The sequence below is a fragment of the Tursiops truncatus genome, chromosome 2 (assembly GCF_011762595.2).
Source record: "Tursiops truncatus isolate mTurTru1 chromosome 2, mTurTru1.mat.Y, whole genome shotgun sequence".
In the NCBI taxonomy this organism is placed as follows: domain Eukaryota; kingdom Metazoa; phylum Chordata; class Mammalia; order Artiodactyla; family Delphinidae; genus Tursiops; species Tursiops truncatus.
Window position 1 is genome coordinate 47,646,853 of NC_047035.1, and position 12,998 is coordinate 47,659,850.

The following is a 12,998-nucleotide window of genomic DNA, read 5'->3' on the forward strand; positions in this document are numbered from 1 at the left end:
GCCTCAGTTGATGTCTATCTCCTCTATCCACTACCATCACCTCAAGTCACAGACAGCACAGTGTGAAGACACAAAATTTCCAGCCCTCAAACCATATAGAGAGGTATAGAGAGGGAAACAAAGTGCAGCAAACTGGTTTCAGAAGTTTACAGAGGGAAAAGAATCCTGATTCAAAGCAAATATAAAATCTAGATAGAATGTGAGCAAAATGAAAACAAAAATTGCAAAGCAATTTTATAAACATACTTGCTTTTCCAACAATTCACAGAAAGAAAAGAACATAAACATGGTAGCTAAAGGACACAATTTAGAAGAGCCGTAGGAACAAGGGAATTGCCTACAAATGCTTTCCACCACAAAACATTTTAAGAACATGCATTAAATAAAACAAGAGCTCACATACCCTGTGATGAAAAAAGAAAAAAGCAGGATGAGAAAATAGGGACAAAACAACATAATTATAAAACTAATAAAAGTAAAACAACAAGGAACAGAGTAGAAATAGCTCAAACTTGATTTACTAACATAGAGCAAAAGTTCGAAGTAATCACAGTAAATACAGATTAAAAAAACCCAAGACTAAAGTAAGTAGAAAGAAGGAAGGTAATGGAGACTAAAGATTATCTAATATAATCACAAATGATGGCCCTCATATAGTAAACCCATCAAATTAAAAATATTCAAGAGAATACCCCTGAAACAAAGGAAAGTGAATCTGCAGAATTAAAAAATACATTGTGTTGCAGAAAACTTCAACATGGAACATTCAATACTGAGACATATCATGACTTACCTACTGAAACTCAAAAGTAAGAAAGAATTCTTTGGGCATTCAGACAAACAATATCAAATTATCTGCAGGGGACGAACTGACCTCAGAATTTAATGTCAGAAAACAGGAACAATGACTAAAGTAACGTTAACCAAGAGTGTCTTATCCAAATAAATTGTCATTACAGTACATAGGCAAAATGGACTTTCCTAAACATGCAAAAAATCAGGAAACACAGCACCCATGAGCCTCTCAAAAAAACTACTTGGTGATATCCTAGGATTTAAGAGACACATTTAAGAAAAAAAGGAACAGAGAAACCATATAAAGGGCTTTTGGTGAACACCAAATCTATTTAAATATAGACCAGTACAAACTGTTGCACTGCCACTGAAGAGAACATTACTGTTGCAAACATATAAAGATAGTACTATAAAAGTTGGGGAGAGAGGGTGTGAAGATGGGGGACCATGTGAGCATGTTATCCCCATCTTTCATAGAAGGGGTCAACTAATGTATGAATTTGAAACACGTGACTCAAACGCGCTTAGTGACTTCCAAAATCTCTTCTTAATCTTTTTTTTAAAGTTTTTTTTGGCTGCACCCCATGGCATGTGGGATCTTAGTTCCCCGACCAGGGATTGAACCCACGCCTCCTGCATTGGAAGGTGGAGTCTCAACCACTGGACTGCCGGGGAAGTCCCTCTCTTCTTAATCTTAAAGAGATCTTTTAGGAGCTAATATTTCTTATAAAGAAGAAAAAGTTATTGGAAATTCAGCAATTCTTTGCACTTAAATTTTGTTTTCTAAGAAATCCAAGTTGTTTTCATCTATGAAATACAAGTGAAACTAAATCAAATACTATTATTTGTTTGATAGTAAAGGAGACTTAACATGAGATGATGTTATACCCGTGGGGTTAGGACGATACAGGTGAATATTAAATACAGTTTATCTCCCCTTTAAAAAATGTACATTTATTTCATTGTGTTCGTATCTACTAAGCCAATGGTTTCAAATTATACCTCACACGGGTATATACAATTTGCCAAAACTTATCAAACTGTACACTTAAAATGGGTGTATTTTATTGTATGCAAATTTACCTTGATGAAGTTTATTTAAAAGATTTGTTTAAATTATGCCCTATTGGAGCCTGCATAGAGGAGCAGGTAAGAAATGAAGGTAAAGGTCACTGGGGAAGGCTTTCCCCTCCCCCAGCTCCCACCCATGTCTTTTTTTTTTTTTTTTTTTTTTTTTTGCGGTACGCGGGCCTCTTACTGTTGTGGCCTCTCCCGTTGCGGAGCACAGGCTCCGGATGCGCAGGCTCAGCAGCCATGGCTCACGGGCCCAGCCACTCCGCAGCATGTGGGATCTTCCCGGACCGGGGCACGAACGCGTGTCGCCTGCATCGGCAGGCGGACTCTCAACCACTGCGCCATCAGGGAAGCCCCCACCCATGTCTTTTTAATTAATCTGGGCAGTTTAGAATTTCTTTCTTTTACACAAAGACTTCAACACAGGGTTCCATAGCTTTAAGGAAGAAAAAAAAAGGAACACAACTGTTTTAAAAGTAGATATCAGTTGACCTGAATATAAACATAAATTGTGTACAGTTGTAGGTGGTGGGTAGGAGAAATAAGCTAACATAGTAATTCCAGTGAATTAAAGGTAAACATATTGGAAGCAAACATTTCTGGATGAGACACACACTTCCGCTTTCCAGAGTGGCTTCAACCCAGGTCCTTCCTGGGCAGATGGAGGTGGTCTCCAGATGGCCTGTGGTGCTTTTGCATGTGTGATTGGGCCTCACCGGGTCTTGGACAACCACTCCCTACAACTCGACCTCTATGGCTTCCCCCAGCCCTGATCAAATTACCAGCAGGCCCACGCCAGGGAGCGGCTGGCCAGGGTCCTGCTCTCACAAAACGTTTGCAGTTTCCCTAACAATTTTTCCCCTCATCCTTGCAATGTTTTGGCAGCTGCGGGACCTCTTTTGCTCCTCCCTTTCAACTTGCCTAATGCTTCGAGCAGCAGGGGAGACCCCAAATCCTGCAGAACCTCCCGGAATGCAAAGCATTTGCAATGAGTCACAGCTGCAGAGGTGCCAGCAAGGGTTGTTCCAGACTGAGAGAGGGAACGAGGGAGGAGGGGTCGGTGGCAGCAACTGCAGAGCTTGTGTCAAAGACCAGACCGGGAAAGAGGAGCGGCAGCACTGGCTGAAATGAAAGAAAACAACCAGGGGAAAGCTGTGTAGGGACCACTCCTCTGAAGCATCCCTGCCTGCTCTGCATGGAGCTGTGGGCTCTTAACAGACACATCCTCTAAGCCCCAAACATTTTCACAGGAAAAACAACCTGGAATATAGAGGATTGCAAGGTAGCTGGAGGAGAATGATCCTGACAGTTCTCTAACCAGCAACCAGAAAGGGCTGAGCCCACTGAGCTTTGCAGTACACTATTTTAAGAAGCTCTTTAAAAATGCAGTAGGCGTTCTCTCCTTTAATGCCAACAGAGGGGGCATTCACTGGCTCTTTCTTCCTGTCTGAAAGCACTCCTCCCTTTTAAGTCCTGGAGAGAGCCTTTGGTGTCAAAACACTACCCTCTTTTAAGTGTTTTTATTGATAATTATGAATAGAGAATACATTCATAATATCCATGTAAAATATTTGAAAAACTGTAAAATAAGAAGTAAGTGCCCCTCTCACTTGTGTTCACCCCAGTCACCTAGTTCTCCATCCTGGAAGCAAGCACTGTTATTTGTTTTTTGCATATTTTTCGAGAAGTGTTTTTTGCATGTACCAGCATGTCTGGTATATGTACATTTTTGTACAAAGAGTATATGTTACACAAAGTTCCATTCTTTGTTTTTAATAAACTTAGAAAACTGTTTCATATCAGTACAAATAGAACTCCCCTGTTCATTTGTTGATTTTTAACTAGATATTTAAACAATAGCCTGTTAATACGCATTAATAATTACGCATTAATAATTAATAATTATTTTCAATCTTTCCCTATTCCAAACTGTGCTTCATTGAATATCTTTGAACATATATCATGTGCAGGTATACATGTAGGTCAGATTTCTAGAGGTGGGGTGTCGCATTTTGACATTTTGATAGATATTTTGTCAAATTTCCCTCCATAGAGATTATACAAATGTTATGCACATCCATGAGAGTTTCCCCTATTCAACTTTTTTACGTTTGCCAATTGATAAGTTAAAAGATGGTATCTCGTTGTAATTTTCATTTAGTTTCTTCTTTAACAAATGAGGCTGAGCATCTTTACCTATGTTTGAGAGCTGCTGGCATTTTCTGTTCTGTGAACTATATTCTCTGCCCATTCTCTATGGCATCGTTTGTTCTGATTCACTGGACTCTGTATGTTAAGGAAGATAGTCCTTTGTCAATGTATATACAGGACAATTTTTTTCCACTTGATTTTTCTCTTCCCTTTGTACTTACATTGTTTATTTCATACTGAACTCTCTTTAGTTTTATGTTGTTGAAGTTATCTTTTTATTCTTGTCACCCAGAAAGTTTAGCATTTAGATTGTATGTCCCCTGAAATGACAAAATTTCCCCCCATATCATTTCCTTGAAGATTTGTTATTCTATGTTTAGCATTTTAATCTGATCCAGCCGGGATTTATTGTAGTGGCAGGATAAGTAGGGCTCCATCTCTATCTTCCTCAGGTGCCTCTCCAGTTGTTCCAGCACCATTTACTGAATAATCCAATCCTCACCCATGCTACCTCTATCAGAAACTAAGTTTGCATATAAATTTGTGCAGTAGTTTTTTATTGCTACATAAAAAATCACGAGAAATTTAGGAACAAAATAACACAGATTTATTACCACACAGTTTCTGTGGGTCAGAAATCCAGGCACACGTTTACCTGGGTCTTCTGCTTCAGGGTCTCTCACAAAGCTGTAAAGTGTCAGCCAGGGCTAGGGTCTCATCTGAGGCTGGCCTGAGGAAGGATTTTCTTCCAAGCTCACGTGGCTGTTGGCAGGATTCAGTTCATTGAGGGGATGTCACATTGAGGGCCTCAGCTTCTTGCTGGCTGGCTGGAGGAGGCCACTCTAAGTTTCTTGCCACGTGGGCCTCTCCTATGGCAGGAATCTTCATCAGTGCCAGCAAGGGGCAATGTCAGCAGAGTCCACTAGCAAGGTGGACGTACAGTATACAGAAGCCACATTCCATCAGCCATGCCGTAACCTGTTGGTTAGAAGAAAGCCACAGGCCCCACTCACATGCAAGGGGAGAGGATTACACAAGGGATTAATTGGGTGCCAACCTAGAGTCTGTCTGCTTCTGGGCCCCAATGATTGGTGTCCCTCCCACATGCAAAATGCACCCACCTTTTAAAGTTCTCTAGAAGTCTCATCGCATTACAGCATCACTTTGAGGTCCAGAATCTCAACGTCTAAATCAGTCCCAGGTGGGGCTGAAGCGCCTCAGGTGTGGTTCATTAAGTCCAGCCCCCAGAGCACAACTCCTCTGCCTGTGAACCTGTGAGACTAATGGGACAAGTCACCTGCCCAAATACCCGACATACAGAGGTGGGATGGCAAAGGATGACAGCCAGAGCCACTCCCATTCAAAAAGGGAGAAAACTGGGGTGTGCAAAGGAGTCACTGTCCATAGCAACTCACAGGTTTGGGTTTGCTCAAAATTTCCATAGCTCAATAGCAATATTATTCTATTTCGTGCATTTGTTTTTTCCTGCTCCTTTCTTTATAAATACATATCGTTTATTTTTTATGACTCCTCTTTTAGTCACCACCTTCATCATTATCACTTACATCGTGCTTACTAATTCCAAGTACTTTTCTAAGTGCTTCACACATATTAACTTATTTAACCCTTATTTAACAGCCCGATGAGGGTAAGTACTATTGTTATCCTTATTTTTACCTAAGAGCAGAATGAAGTACCGAGAGGTTAAATAACTTTCCAAGAGCGTGCAGGTAGTAAGTGGCAGAGTCAGACATAAGATGAGTATTCCTGGAAGAATAATTTATAGGAGGTTTGAGGGAAGGAGGAACTGAACCGGTGTTGTCAGCTGGCAAAAATTCTTCCCTGTTCCTTGTAACACAAAGTTGTACGTGTGCGCGCACGTGTGTGTGCGTGTGTGTGATGCTTTAGCCCTTTCTGTTCCCCAGTCAGGACCGATCAACAGCTGCGGGACTATTCACAATTCATAGGTATTTTTTTCCTACCTTATTTCACTGACAGGCTGTTTCCAGCAAATACAGCAAGGGTGTGTGTTTTTTCTTTTACCCCTCCCAACCCTGCCGCTCCTCAGTGCCACCTGGGCACTCCTGCAGCCGCCTAAGCCAGCCTCCTTCTCTGACAAGGGAGTGTGGAATTCTCCCTCGTGGCGTAGGCACGCCACACGGAGGAATCTGTCTGGGATCCACACTAAAGGGCCTCTGCCTGGCACCTGCACCAGCCCTCACTGATCCTCACTGCATCTGGCATCACTTCCTCTTTGTTGTAGATCAGGGCTTGTAGTTTCACTTTGGTTGCCCATTCAGTACCATTCCCCTTTTCTCTCCTTCTAATAAAACCCCAACTTTTTTCAAGCATCCAACATGCCCATACACAGCCCAGGAGATTCAGGGGAAGATAGCTCCATCCCTCGATTCTCAGTCAAGAAATGGGCTGTGGTTGGCCTAAACTGATTTCAGTAATTCTTCCCCCGCCTTCACCTGTGTTTGGTTCAGTGACCGAGGTTTGAGCCAAATAGCACGTGGCAATCCCTTTGGTGACAGTTATTGATCCAGAGGCAGGCATGTGAACTAAGTTGGCCCATCAGGACTTTTATGACTTTCTCACCTAGAGGATGTGAACAAGAAATCAGGTAGCCCAAATTGCTATGGGCAGCCACAAGAGGAACAGAAGGGGAACCAGCCTTCAGATGAATCCTATGGACAACAGCAAAAAGAATCAGAAAAAATCTGGGTGACTGATGATATTGTCCAGCCTGACATATCTTTGGAGTTCCTGTTATATGACTTAATACATTTCCCCATTTTTTAAGCCAGTCTTAGTCAGACTTTCTGCTACTTGCAGTCAAAAGCTTCCTAATTAGTACAGAATTAAAGAAGTTCCCTAGTTTGGTCAAACATGTATGTTGTATTTTTATTGTTTTAGCTTTTTCACTTATTTTTGAGGATGTTCAAAACTAACAGGAGTTCAATTACCTTCATGAACTGTACTAGTTCAATCAGAATTTTAAACTATCGAAAAGTATGATCAGCTTCAAAACACAGAGCAGCAAAGGAAGCTCAGCTTTGCAGTAATTGTCATACTCAAGGAAGCAGGGGGCATCCCACAGCATTACACGTGTACAGGCCTCCTTAGACTTCCCACTTCCCACTGTATTTTTCTCTCTATATGCCAGTCACCCGCACTGTGGGGTGTGGGGTGCTCGAGGCAGGGATTGGGTTCTCCTTGTCCAATGTCTTTGTATAGGACCTGCAACTTAAGAATGAGTGCCAGGCACAAAACACTCCAATGTTCATTTCCAAATCTCAGAGTAATTCCAAAAGCCCTTAGGATGCCCCAGGTATAAAAACCGAAATCAGAACTCTGAATTTTCAGAACCTGTAACTATGGTGGAGTGCAGGAGGAAATGTTACATCAGGGTTTTTCTTCCTCAATTACTCATTGTGTTGTTTGTGCTAAATTTGTTGTATATTGTGTCTGAGTGGTCCTTACTACTCTTCTTCTCCCAGAGAAAAGGAAAGAGTTTTTATACTTCAAGCCCAGCATGGAGGATTGATCTAAGTGAGTGTAGAGGAGGATGGGATAAGGCTGAGCTTAGAGCTAGGCATTTTGGGGCTTCCCTGGTGGCACAGTGGTTAAGAATCCACCTGCCAATGCAGGGGACACGGGTTTGAGCCCTGGTCCAGGAAGATCCCACATGCTGTGGAGCAACTGAGCCTGTGCACCACAACTACTGAGCCTGAGCTCTAGAGACTGTGAGCCACAACTACTGAGCCCGCGAGCCACAACTACTGAGCCCATGCACAACTACTGGGCCCGCAAGCCACAACTACGGAGCCCATGCACAACTACTGGGCCCGCGAGCCACAACTACTGAAGCCTGCACACCTAGAGCCCGTGCTCCACAACAAGAGAAGCCACCGCAATGAGAAGCCCGCGCACCGCAACGAAAAGTAACCCGCACTCACTGCGACTAGAGAAAGCCCGTGCACAGCAAAGAAGACCCAACGCAGCCAAAAATAAAAATAAATAAATAGATAAGTTTATAAAAAAAAAGAACTAGGCATTTCCCCAAACTTGGGTAGCTGGGAAAGGGTAGCTTTTACAGGTTTCCAGGAAGTGAGAGGAATGGGACTCCATTTGCACAGTGTCTCAGGTAAGGGATTGAGGGAATGCCTGTGTCTCTGGGAGTGAGTTTACCCATCAGCAGAGTGGACAACTCTGAAGAGCTATCAGGTTGGCTCAGATAAAATTGTCTTAATGGGTGACCCTGGAGGCCCAGCACTCAACAGCTGCCACAGTGAGCAGAAAGGGCAACCTCAACAATGTCAAGAAAATCTTGTTTCCACTCATGGTTTGTGCATTTTAAGAAGTCCTTTCCCACGCATAGGTCACAAGTATATATATATATTTTTTCTATTAGCTTCATGATAGCTTTGAACATATGTCTTTAACCCTTTTGGAGCCAACATTTGTTTATGTAATTGATAGGGATTTGGTTTAATTTTTCTCAATATAGTGAGCCAGTTTTCCTATCTAGTAAACAGTCCATCCTTTCCCAGACTTACATGTGGGGACCAAGTTCCAATCTAAACACAGTTCTATCTCTGAGTTCTGTCATTCTGTTCCAGTTGTCCATTTTGTCTGTTCTTGAACCAGTACCATAATGTTTGAATCATATAGCTTAGTAGTATTCTTAAATACTCTTTGCCTTTCTTTCTCAAGGTAGACTTAGCTAAATCATGGACTTGTGTTTCCAAATAAATTTTAGGATAAATTTTCAGTGTTTCTCAAAAAACAAACAAGCCAACCCTGCCATTTTGACAGAGATTGAATTTAATTTATAGATTAATTTGGAGAGAATCTGCATTTTCATATTATGCCATTCTGTTCATGAGTGTGGAATACCTCTTCATTTATTCAGATCTTTTATGTCTTTTAATAGAGTTTAAAATTTTTTCTTATAGAGCTCTAGTGTATTCTTTGTTAATTCCTAGATATTCTAATGGTCTGTTGCTACTGTGAAATACGTCTTATTTTTCTATTATATATTTTCTAGTTTATTATTGCTAGTGTAAAGAAATGCTATTGATTTTTGTCTCATCAATTATTTATACCTTACTGGGGACAGATTCCATAGATTTTTCCCTGGGAGAGATTTTAGTAGGTAAAAGGGGAAAGGAAAAAGAACATGAAGATACATGTGAGGACAAGAGGCTCTGCAAGAAGCCAAAGGACAGGCTGCCAGATGCTTTGGAAACCAATTTTATTACTTCATCTTTTTCCCTAAACTTTCATAAAATTATCCTGATTCTAGCAAAGAGGGCAGCCTCTTCAGAAATGTTTCCGCCATTCTTTCCTCCATGACTGGTTCCACCACCAGAATCTATCTGGAGTCCAGTCCCCTCTCAGCACTGTCACCACTACCTCTATATCCCAGGTCTTCTCCTCTAATCCAAGCAGTCACCTATGACAGTAGCCTTCCAGTTGGTCTCCCGCATTCTAGACTCCCCTGTACAGTCTGTCCCGTCAAGCCTGTCCTTTCATCATGTCACTCAGCTACTCAAAACTCTGCACTCTGGATCCTTACCTCATTCAGCTTAGAAGCCAGAGTGTTACTGTTTCTCTCCATGGGAGCTGGCTCCCTGTTTGCTCTCTGACCTCATCACCTGCCATGCTCCCTCCTATTCACTTTGTTCCAGCCACGTTCCAACTTGGCAAGCAAGCTGCAGCCTTGGGGCCTTGATGAATTATACTTTTCTGCATAACAAATTATCCCAACACTTAGCATCTTGAAATAACAAAGCTTTATTATTTCTCAGTTTTTGAGGGTCAGAAAGCCAGGTGGGTTCTGAATCAAGGTCTCTGATAAGGTTGCTGTCAAGCTTTTGTCTGTGGCTACAGTGTCATCTGAAGGCTCAACTGGGGGAGGGGCTACTTCTAAACTCATTCACGAGGTTGTTGGCAAGCCTCAGGTCCTCGTGGATTTGGGGACTGAGGGCTTCCTTTCCTCCCTGACTGCTGGCCAGACACAGCCCTCAATTTCTTGCTGCGTGAGCCTCTCTGTAGAGCAGAGGGCAGCTCTCCTGGCAGCTTGCTTCCCCAGGGAGAGTGATCTGAGAGAAAATGAGCACCCAGAGTGGAAGCTGTAATCTTTTTAAAACCTAATCTCAGAAGTAACGTATCATCAGTTTTACCATATTCTGTTTATTTCAAATTCAGCATACACTCCAGGAGAGGGGAGTGAAGCTCCACCTCTTAAAGAGCACCAAGCATTCATGGACATATTTTTTGTAACCATCACAAGAACTTTGCACCCATTGCATCTGCTGTGGCTGGGGGTGGGGGGTGTCACTGAAATGCTGACTCCTTCTCTCATTCAGGTCTCTGCTCATCATAGAGGTTTCCTATGACCTTCCTGTCTAAAACAGCATCATTCCCTGTTCCCTTCCTCTGTTTATTTTTCATAGCCCTCATCATCTGACACGTTAGGTTTTATTTGTTTATAATTTGTCTTCCCACTAGAATATTAGCTTGATAAGTGTAGGAACTTTGCTTTGCTTGCTGTTAAATCCCCAGTACCCTAGAATTATGACTGGCATATAGTAAGCATTCAGTAAATACTTGTAGGGAGAGAGGAGAAAGGGGAGAAGGGAATCCCAGAAAAGGGGTCCCTGTCTTTAATGTCTTCCAGATGGAGACCTGGTTCATGTCTTGAGTCAACTATCCATCCAACCCAGCCCCTTGGGTCTAGAGGAATCCCAGGTGCCGGATGGCAGGTCAGAAAGGAACCGGTGGCTTATCTACCCATGGGAATTTGTAATAGGTTAAATTATGTCACAAAAAAAGATATGTCCGAGTACTAATCCCTACTACCTGTGAATGTGACCTTATTGTCACATTCAATAAGAGACCTGAATGAGAGAAGGAGTCAGCATTTCAGTGACACCCCCCACCCCCAGCCACAATTGCATCTCCAGATGCAATTAAGTTAAAGATCTCAAGATGAGATCATCCTGGAGTTAGGGTGGGCCCTAAATTCAACGGCTGGTGTCCTTATAAGAGGAAAGGGAGATCTGAAGCACAAAGACACAGGGAGAAGAAGGCCAAGTGAAGACAGAGGCAGAGACTGTATTTATGCTGCCGTAAGCCAAGGAACGCCTGAAGCCACCAGAAGCCAGAAGGAGAAAGGCAGGATTTTCCCTTTGGTCCTTCAGAGGGAGCGCAGCCCTGCCAACACCTTCATTGCAGACTTCTCGAGCCTCCACAACCATGGGAGAATACATTTCTATTGGTTAATGCCACCCAGTTTGTGGTCATTTGTTAGGGCAGCCCTAGGAAATTAATACAGGATTTAAGCACTTCTCTGAGACCCTCTTCCTTGGGCCTCTGATTATAAGTGATTAAGAAGAATCATCTCCAAGACTTACATAAAAATGTATGACTCAGATCATTTTTCATAACTTACATGCCAAATAAAAACCCTTTAAAATCATATTGCCAACTACATATATAACTTTTTAAAAACAACTCGCTTATTATATATGCTTAGAATTCTAACTTCGGGGTATATAAGAAATGGTATCGTTTGATGCCTCTACTGAAGGAGACATTTTGAAGTATATACCCTTTTGTGCTACTTGAGGTTTTATCTTGCACCTTCCTTTCCCTAACATACAAATGCACCGTTAAGAAAAAAATAGCATAGTATTCCTATTGCTTCTATAAACTAGGATGTAGTTTTCACAGAGTTATGTAAGAGTACCTTTTAGCCAACAATTGCTTAATCAAAAACAAACAACTATCAAACTATTCATTTGTTTACATAAAAAACAGCGATCGAGGGCTTCCCTGGTGGCGCAGTGGTCGGCTTGCCGGTGCAGGGGACGCGGGTTTGTGCCCCGGTCCGGGAGGATCCCGCATGCGGCGGAGCGACTGGGCCCATGAGCCATGGGCGCTGAGCCTGCGCGTCCGGAGCCTGTGCTCCGCAACGGGAGAGGCCACAACGGTGAGAGGCCCGCGTACCGCAAAAAAAAAAAAAACAAAAAAAACCAGCGATAGAAGCAGGGTGGTTATGGGGGGCGGTGGAGAGGAGGGAGAATCGGGAGGTGTTGGCCCAAGGGTACATAGTTTCAGTTATGCAAGATGAGTAAGTTCTAGAAAATCCACTCTACACTATAGTGCATATAGTTAATAATACTGTTCTACATATTCCAAAACTTGTTAAGAATGTAGATCTTGTATTAAATGTTCTAATCACAAAAAAGAGGGGAGGAGGAGATGTTTAGGGGTGATAGTTATGTTTATGGCAGTGTTTATTGTGGTGACAGTTTCATGGCCGTATACTTACTTTCAAACTCATCCAGGTAAATATGTACAGCTTTCTTTGTATATCAAGCACACTGAATTTAAAAATATTGTTTAAAAGGACACTGATATTACTAATAACAGTTTGGCACACAGTTGTGAGATTTTGGTGCTTTGTTACATTGCTGCTGCCTGAAATCTGTTGGCAAGTCAAATTTGTCTTCCTCCACTTATTTAATTTCTTTGTTGTAGCTTTGGACTGTTCGGGTATGTTTACACCTTCCACAATACGGTTAGATAAAAGTGAGGGCACGCTGGATGATTGCTACCACTGGATTCTCTTTAAAAAAGAAAAGCAACCCCAGAACATAGGCCATTTTTTGTTTTGGGTGTTTTTTTTTCCATACAGAGAGCTGAGACAGGCTTCTGTGTGAATGTTAAATTTAAGGATAATGATCATTGTGTCTGTCCATAAGTAAGCATTTTGGGAGATCCAAAATAAAACTGCAGTCATTGATATTCATTTCTTCTTTCTTTCATTCAGATGTATTGCCTGCCTGTGCCTTGTAATGTGTTAGAGGCTAAGGACAAAAGCAATGAGGCAGGGAATCTGCTCTCAAGATGGTGACAGACTTGTAGCTGAGTATGCATGATTCACTACGATGGGTACAGTAATA